Source organism: Aotus nancymaae, unplaced genomic scaffold (assembly GCF_030222135.1).
Source record: "Aotus nancymaae isolate 86718 unplaced genomic scaffold, 86718_ANA_hifiasm-v0.15.2.pri h1tg000062l, whole genome shotgun sequence".
Taxonomy (NCBI): domain Eukaryota; kingdom Metazoa; phylum Chordata; class Mammalia; order Primates; family Aotidae; genus Aotus; species Aotus nancymaae.
This window is the reverse complement of record NW_026988476.1, coordinates 14,655,255-14,665,243: the sequence shown is the minus strand read 5'-3', so window position 1 is coordinate 14,665,243 and position 9,989 is coordinate 14,655,255.

Here is a 9,989-nt window from a genome sequence, read left to right as displayed (position 1 = left end):
TATAAAATTCAGCAGTTTGATGGAATACTTCAACAGACTGATCACTGTGCTTATGAAACTTTATTCTGAAATGAGATAGATTTTCTCCAGTGGTTATTAGGTGGAGTGACTGTTTCAGATCATTAGACACCACTTAGCATACATGAGCAAGGATGGTGCCTGGGTCTGGGGTTCTGGAAAATTAAAAATATCTCTCAAAATATTTATCATATCATCCAAAAGTGACTCAGACTTTGAACAAGAATGTCTTAAGTATGTGATGATAGACATTTATAATCTCCTGTCTTCTTTTCTTTCCAGGGGATCAGCAAACTTTTTCTGAAAATGACCAGGTAGTAAATGGTTTTGCAGGCCATGCAGTCTATATTTCAACCACTCAACTCTGTGCTTATAGTGTGAAAGCAGCACAGATAATATGGGAGCAAATGAATGTGGCTGTATTTCAGCCAAACCTTATTTACAAAAGCAAGTGGCAGGATTGATTTCACCAGCAGGTTGAAGTTTGCTGACACTTGCACGCTTGCTTCTAAACCTTTTCTGGTTAACTGAAACTCTGTTGATGCAGAAAGAGATATCAAGGCATCAGGCTCTTCCAGTTTTCTTCAATTTTTGTAGCCAATACCCAAAGCCACCAGAACAAAAGTATGAGCTCTACCAGTCCTGCGATTTCCAATTACGTGATATTAGCCACATGAAACATTTAGTTTAGTTTTTCTAACCAGTGAAGTTAGTGAATGAAATTATCACTGCATCTGTATCACTGTATCACTTAGAAAAATCCCAGCATGAGGCTTATTAAATTATATGCAACCCCCCAAAATTATTTACAAGGTCCAGACCATCACCTCTGATCTTACTAATCTCTTAAATCTTTCCAGATTTCTTTCTAAACATTTTCCAGAGGTTTCTTTCATTTGTATGGTGCTTTTCTAATTTTAATAACAGGGGCAATAGGGCTCTGTTACCTGACTTGTAACTTAGAGAGTTCATGTCTATTTTAATTTTAGTGGGGAACTTCATCCTGCTGAATTAAACTATTAACTTATCTGCAAATGAATGTAACTGCATCTTCTTCCTCATGTTATTTATGTTGGCAGCCATTTAGATTCTTTATTTTACTGTCCAGGGAATTTTAAATACTCTTTTCTCTTTGCCTGTTATTTGATGTATATTTTCTTTTTTTTAACAAATTTCCTTTCTTATTTTGTGAGACCCTACCATCCATAACTGATCTTGTAGCGTGCAGCTGCCGTAATCTACCTGTGGTGTTTGTTTAGTGATATACTGACTTCCAGGGAATAAATAGTATTCTTCAGGCAGCATCAAAGGTCTCCCTCAATATCTGAAACATGGGAAGTGGGGGCAGGGAGAGGCTTCTTGGACTGCATCTTGCTGGCTTAGTTTTTGTGAACCTTTTCTGATTTATTTGGGGTTTAGTCCTTGGATATTTGTCTTCAGGTAGTTTTTTGGTTTCTTTTTCATAGCTTCCATTGGAATTGATGGTATTTGGGTAGATAGTGCACATCATGTAATTATATAAAAAACTAAAAGGTCAAAGACTTTTTCATATCATGTATTTATTCAATGCATATTTATATATAGGTTGGTCTTGACCATGTAATTTATTGTACAAATCGTAGCCCTACCTTTGTTTTTTCCTGAACAGAAATGAAATAGAGAATATGAAGGGACTAAAAAATGGTCATTGTGTTTAATCAATGTTTTCTATGCCAGTTCCAGACACCAAAGATGCAGCAGTGACCAAAGCAGTCAAAGTCTCTGACCCCAGAGTTTACTATCTCTGACCCCAGAGTTTACTTTCTTCGAAGGTAGAGATTTTGACTGCTTTCGTCACTTGGAGTAGAGAGAAACAGATAATAAAGAAGGAATAAAACAATCATTAAAAATAATTTTTCTTGCTGTATTAGTTTGTTTTCATGCTACCGATAAAGACGTACTTGAGACTGGGCAATTTACAAAAGAAAGGGCTTTATTGGGCTTCCACATGGCTGGGGAGACCTCACAATCGTGGTGGAAAGTGAAAGACACATTTTGCATGGCAGCAGAGAAGAGAAGAGTGCTTGTGCATGGAAACTCCCCTTTTTAAAACCATCAGATCTCATGAGACTCATTCACTATTATGAGAACAGTGCAGGGAAGACACATCCCCCATAATTCAATCACAGGTTCCTCCTGTGACACATGGGAATTGTGGGAGTTACAATTCAAGATGAGATTTGGGTGGGGACACAGTCAAACCATATCACCTGCTTATGTAAATCTAAATGTATGTATTACAACAAACCAAATGTATAGACTTTTTTTTCTTCTTTTATAGGCTAGTTTAATAATGGTTACGAAAAGTTAACAACTGGTGGTCAGGGAAGTCTAAAACCACACTTCTTGGTTTTGAGTCCTGCCTCTCCCAGTGGGAATACCGATGAGATTAAATGAGCTAACACATGGGAAGGATTTACAGCGGGCCCTGCACTATCAGAACTCATTAAATAGTATGTTATTTTTATTATTACTTGACAAGGGGACTACACTGATAAATCCTCTGAGAATCTGAAAATAAGATCATCTTCGCTGTTCAACTGCAAAATCAGTACATCAGAGTACAGATATACAAATAGTCTTAAAAGCAAAGGACGGTTTTCCAGAGCAAAAGGACAATATAGTAACTCTTCAAGTGAATCAAAATAACTAAAAAATAACTGTCTCAATTGAAGTAGGCTTTGTTAACAATGGAGGTGTAGAGAAAGGAAAGCCAGAGGACAAATGCTGGTATTGCCAGTATAAACACTCCCGAGGGGAGAGGTGGTCTTAGCTTAGTAACTTCTCTAAATGTTCCCCTGTGTTTGGTAGAGGTCCCTGGAACACAAGTCCCTAGACACTTGTACCTGAAGAGAAAGTTCTTGTTTTTTTTTCTTTTTGGTCATCAGATATTTCTCTAAAGTTGTTCAAGCCTGTAATGAGAGCTTGGCTGATCGATTTTTTTTTTTATAAAGGAGTTGCTTTACTTAACATCTAAATTGGATTCAAAATTGACTATATTCTTTATTGAAATAGTTGTCTTATTTTTACTGAGGGAGTACAGAGTCTGAGTTTATGGCTAACTTTGATATCTAGTTTCAACCATATGAAATTTCCATTTTTGCAGGTCAAAATGGTCCCATATTGGCAATATCATGTAGTTTAATTGAAACATTGGGCAGCCAGACTGTGTAGTTATGCTCAGTATGATTCAGCTTCTTGCCTCTTTTTGGATGGCCACAGTCAGCCAGAGACAGGACTTTAACCAGCCAGTCAAAGGCGAAGGTCCTTGGCTGTCTCTTCTGGAAAGTGAGGGCAAGGGGACATATGCTGTCCTTGCAGCGTCTTGGCACTTGGTTGAGAGTGGTTAACGCAAGTGGTACTACTGCTGTTGCCAGAGACAAATGGAATCAGCTTCCTCTAGGACCAGCAAACTGTAGGGATAAATCCACTATCCAGTCTCAGTTGTCTGTATGTACCACATGCTTTCTCTAATGATGACAAACTGTAACCCTTATCTCTTCTCTTCAGCTAGGCATCCTTTTCTTTGCTACTGGGTCTTGGGAGGCTACATTTAAGTTATTTCTGTTTTTTTTTTCCTACATTCTATAAGCTTATGTCTTGTATGAAGGCCCCATCCTTTAAGGCAGGGGTTCCCAATCCCCTGGCCATGGATGGACCCATAATTTATGGCCCGTTGGGAACCAGGCCACACATCAGGAGGTGAGAGGCAGCCAAGTAAGCATTACCACCTGAGCTCCACCTCCTGTCAGATCCACAGAGGCATGAGATTCCCATAGGAGCCAGGACCCTACTGTGAACTGCACATTGAGGGATCTGGGTTGTGCACTCCTTATGAGAATCTAATGCACTAATGCACCCTCTCCACCGCCCCCACTGCAAAAACTGGTCAATGGTGCCAAAAAGGTTGGGGTTCACTGCCTTATATCACAATTGGACTAAGAGCTAGTAAAAGCTTCCTTTTGCTTAGTTCTAATATTTTTGTATGTATTGCTCCCCCCTCCTCAAAAGAACCTTTCTGCAAACCTTACTGCCAAAAAACTTGAAGGATTTTCTGCTTGATTTTAGGACGTTCTTAGCTGATAAATGTTTAGAGTATTATTTTCAAAAACACAGAATTATAGTATTCATGCATGTACAATATATCAGTTGTATAGACACACCAGAATTTGTAGAACAATACCATTGTTAATATCCAGGTCTTTATATACTTTATTATAAATATCTTTATGATGAAACATTTTAACACATGCTTGTGCACCTCTACCATTTTTCCCTTAGTATGAATTCCTAAAAGTGAAATTTATGGGTCAATATGTACAATAATTTTCAGGTTTTTGATACATAGTTCCATTTTTTTCATTGAAAATATACTGTCACTGTTTTGGTTAATATTAGATGTCAACTTGATTGGATTGAAGGCTGTCTAGATAGCTGGTATTGTTTCTCAGTGTGTCTGTGAGTGTGTTACCAGAGGAGATTGACATTTGAGTTGGTGGACTGGGAGAGGAAGACCCGGCTTTAGTGTGGGTAGCCACTATCCGATTGGCTGCCACTGCAGCTAGAACAAACCAGGTGAAAGAAAATGGGATAAAGCAGCACATTGAGCCTTCTGGGTTCCTTCTTTCTCCCATGCTGGATGCTTCCTTCCATTCCTTCTGGCCTTGGACCTCAGACTCCAGGTTCTCCAGCCTTTGGACTCTTGGACTTACACCAGTGGTTTGCCAGGGGCTCTGGGGCCTTTGGCCACAGACAGAAGACTGCACTGTTGGCTTCCCTGTTTTTGAGGCTTTAGGACTCGGACTGAGCCACCTCTGGCTTCTTTCTTCCTCAGCTTGCAGATGGTCTATCATGGGACTTCACCTTGTGATTATGTGAGATAATTCTCCGTAATAAATTCCCTTTCATATATACATATATCCTACTAGTTCTGGAGAACCCTCCTTTGGAGGAAACTCCATTTCACTGCACAGTCCCCTACGCTAGTTTTATGCATATTTGTGAATCTTTGCAATTATTATAGGTAAAACATAGTACTGTATTCTTAAAAGTAGCTTTTAGCTGACTCCTAATGAGACTAATATTTTTCAAGTGCTTTTGACAATCCTCAGTTTTCTTTATAAAATTTTCATATCCTTTGTATTATTTTACATATGTGTATTGTTTTAAACTGTATACTTTAAAATAGTAAATCCAATACTTTATATGATTGTAATTCTTCATATTTATTTTTTCTGATTTTTTTAACATACAGGTTTTATGCAGTTTTATCTTCTAATCATTTACTTTGTGATTTCTTGGTGACTTACAAAATTTTTCTCCACCCTAGAACAGATTATGTTCTATATTTTCCTCCCTATGAAACTTACAAACTTATTTTTACTATTTATTCAGTTAATATGAGGTAGGAATCTAATTCCCTCTCCCTCTCTTCCTCTCTTTCCAAGACAATTTACTATCTCAGTAGCACCTATTAAATATTGACTATCCCTTTTCCATGTGAATTTCCTATGTTATTTTATTGTAACCTAAACTCTGTAATATATGGTCTATTTCCGCCATCTTGTCTATTTTTATTTCTTTTATTTATACTTTTCCTGTCATGTTCTCTTATTTTTCCTTTTAAAACAGCCATCTAAAATGTTAATTAAAGGAAACTTCATATGGCAGCACATTTTTGTGAGTTCTGTGGAGTATTCCAGACTAAACTACCTGACTTTCATTTTTTTTTCTTAGTATTCCACTTAATCTAGAGACACTAATTTGCTCCTGCCTGATGAAGTGTTAATGAGAACTCTGATGGTGTGTTGTGTGGGAAGATCTCAGGCTTGGAGTCAGTTAGACTTGCGTGTGAACATTTCTATTAGTCTATTCTTGTGTTGCTAATAAAGACATACTGGAGACTGGGTAATTTATAAAGAAAAGGTTTAATTCACTGTTCAGAATGGCTGGGGAGGACTCAGGAAACTTAGAATCATGGTAGAAGGGGAAACAAACACATCCTTCTTCACATGGTAGCAGGAAGGAGAAGTGCTGAGCAAAGAAGGAAGACCCTGATAAAACCATCAGATACCGTGAGAACTCACTATCATGAGAACAGCATGAGGGTAACCATTCTCATGATTCAATTACCACCCACTGGGTCCCTTCCACAACATGAGGGGATTATGGGAACTACAATTCAAAATGAGAATTAGGTGGGGACACAGCCAAACCATGTCAACATTGTATTGATACTTACCTAAACTTATACTCAGGGAACTTAGTCTCTCTGAGCTTCCACTTCTTTATTCATATTCATACTAATATGCCCTAAATAATGTAATACGTCCTGTGTTGTCCTGTTAATTATGTAGTGTAGACTATTGAATGAATGAATGTAACTCTCCTGGCACTTGGAGCATTTAGTAAAGGGGGTGACTATTATCAATATCTGCATGATGTTTAATCTATTGTCATCTTGATAAACTGGTGTTTTAGAGTTTTTTTCAAAAGTAAAGAAAAATGGAGGCATAAATCTTCTGTGTATGAACTCTCACAAACCTGTTTCTCTGTGTTGTGGCATTGAATAAAATGATGCATATTTGAAAAGACAGACCTTGGGGCAACTCTATTGTTGGCACCCCCAACATGGAAGACCTAGACCCTCAGGGGATAAGGCAGGGTTTTAACATAACCCACAACACATTTCTGCCACCTGACTGACATCTGTGCAACAGGGAAAGAAGAGAGAGTGACAATCCAAGTGGTCTGATGCTCCAAGAAACCAGTTAATTGGTTATTTGCTTTTATCTTGGGTGACAGTGGCCCCTCAGACTGTAGCTCTTCAGTGACACACTCCTGTGGCAAGAAGATGAAGACCATTTCCTTCAGAGCACTTATTGTAGCTGAAGCTTTTATTATAGCAACTGATGCCTTTTCACATAGCACTGAGGCTTTATCCTAGGCGTCACGGGGAGCTACTCAATTTTGTGTACATTTTACTGTGCTTCATTTTGTTGAACTTCACAGATACTGCATTTTTTACAACTTGAAGGTTTGCAGCAACCCTGTGTCCCGCAGATCTACTGGTGACATTTTTCCAAAAGCAGGTGTTCACTTTGTGTCTCTGTTTACATTGTGTAATTCTTGCAATATTTCAATTTTCCTAATATTAATTACATCAGTTATGGTGATCTGTGATCAACGGTTATTAATGTTATTACCATAATTACTTGAGGCTTCATAAACCATGCCTATATAAGACAGCAAACTTAACAAATGAATGCATGTGTTATGACTGCTCCATTAACCAGTCATTCTCTCATCTCCTTCTCCTCGGGCCTCCCTATTCTGTAACACACAACAATATTGAAATTAGGCCAGTGAATAACCCTACAATGGCCTCTAAATGTTCAAGTGAAATAAAAAGTTGCATGTTTTTTACTTTCAATAAAAAATTAAATATGATTAATCTTAGTGAAGAAGGCATATAAAAAACTAAAATAGGCTGAAAGGTAGGCCCCTTTTGCCAAACAGCCACATTGTGAACGCAAGTGAAAAGTTCTTGAAGGAAATTCAAAGTGCTACTCCGGAATACACAAAGGATAAGAAGCACTCAAAAAACTAGTAAGCTGCAATATAGACATAAATTTTATATGCACTGAGAGGCCAAAGTCATGTGACTCGTTTTGTTGCAATATTTGCAATACTGAAATTGTCTGGAACCAAACACGGGATCTCCAAGGTATGTGTGGATATTAAATGTAAACTTCTCACAAACAATTCAAATAATTTAGATACTTAAACTCTTTTTTTCACCTGTGCATTTCAAGGAACAAACTCAACAGTGGCATTTATTGCATCATCCCAAAGCAAACATTTTCCTAAAATGAATTAAACTCAGTATCTTCAAAAAGTACATTTTTAAAAATACATAATATGAAGCATCATTTCAAGATACTTTGTTTATAATTGAATTGTTGGGCCTCCTAAAATGACCTGAAGCTAATCACCTGGAAAACATTACTGGATTTCTTGAGGAAGAAATCAGTTCTTTAAAAGACATTTTCTGATATGGCCTTTGGACTCCCTCTTGTCTATGGTTCTTGTACTTCCGAAGAAAGCTTGAAGCATGCCTCTCTAAATGTCAAAACGCTTAATCTCAACCAGTGCTCTTTTTGTTCTGAATCCTAGCTCTTCTCTTTAGAGTGGGATAGGAGGCAAGGCTCTCATTTATCTCTATATTGGTTTCCCTGACTGAGAAGCCCTTCCAAAAATGCTACAGCTTATTGTGCATTTGTTTATTTTTCTACTTAGTAATTTATTTAATACTTATTTATGTGTTAAGCACTGTTTTCTCTTTTAAAATTGACAAATAATAATTGTACATATTCATGGGGTACATAGTAATGTTTTGATACATATTGTGTGTAAGTGATCAGGGTAATTAGATCAGGGTAATTAGCAAATCCATCATTTCAAACATGTATCATTTCTTTGTGTTGGGAATATTGAATATCTTTCTTCTAGCTATTTGAAACAAAGTTATAGTGTTCCATACTTCTTGTTTCTATTTTTTCAATTATCCTTCCAAACCTCAACCCACTTTAATTTGAGGTTTGATTCTTCTTCCGTTTTGAGGCAGTCCTTCCTAGAGGCACTGATAACTTTTAATCAAATAGTCTATTTTAAGTATTTTCTTTATTTTCCTTTCTTTGACACTAGCCACTCTTAATTTTTTTTTTTAATTTTTTTTTCTTCCGTAACTTCCATGTCACCACTCTGTCCTACTTTTCTTCCTACCTTTCTGAATATTTTTTCTAAGGCACCTTCACAGGCTTCCTTCACTGAGGTTATTTCATGAATCTCAGCATTCTAGAATGGCTTCTCTTGTTCTCTCTTTTTCCCCTTTCTCTTTCTCTACATATATACATTCCCAGACAATCTTATCTTCGTTCATGACTTCAAATACCATCTGTTACTGTATACTGTATACATTCTACTGAGGGAGAGGTATAATACAGAATACATAATCAGACAGTTAAAATGCCGGATGGAAATTATATGTATATGTGTATTTTTTGGACAAGATATGACCTGGCCTCAATCATTTCGATCTTCTTAATTTACATGGATTATGGTTTGGATAGGTAATATGTCAATTAGAATAAAAAAGCTCAATGAAAGAGATTACTTGTTTCATGAGAGCAGCAAGAGTTATCCTACTTTGGTTCCCTGTAAGACTTAGGATTAAGGCTTTGTACATTCTAGGCACTCAGCAACTTTATGATACTTGCAAATAATCCCCATGACCATGTGTGCCTATGCTTGCCTGAGAAAGTTCCTCATAAAATAAAGAATAAAGGATAAAAGTAGAAGTCACTCTTACCAAATGCAATTTTCCAAAGATTATTTTTTGAAAACCTGAGCTAAAGAAATAACTTTCAATTACACATAATAGCTTTGTATTCAAATGTGACCTGTTCCTGGAAAGTTGAATAGAAAAATAATATTCTTTAAGCTACTGGGCCCCGGGAACATTATAGATCCCGTATCTTGCTGGCGATTTTCATTAAGAGGTAGATGAAAGTGATTTTATATAATCATGTTAATCAAAAGATGAAGATGTAAAAATGTATGAGATCTTTAAGCACTGCAAATAATTTCAGAAATACTCTGGTCTTATTTCTTCATTTTATATGAGAGAAAATTGAACCCAGAGGGGTTAAATGAGTTTTTCACTTTCACTTAGCTGATTAGTGGCAAAGCAGGAAAAATCGAAGTTTTGAGCCTCAGGGTTTAACGTTCTTTATGTTATACAACAGTGCTCCTAAATATCCAAAGTTGTTGTCAATTCTGGCAGAAAAATTAGACTTGCTTTAGCATCATTCTTTAATTAAATAAATAGACCCTCCTCCCTACATCTGCATCTACTTTTTGTTTCCCCTTAG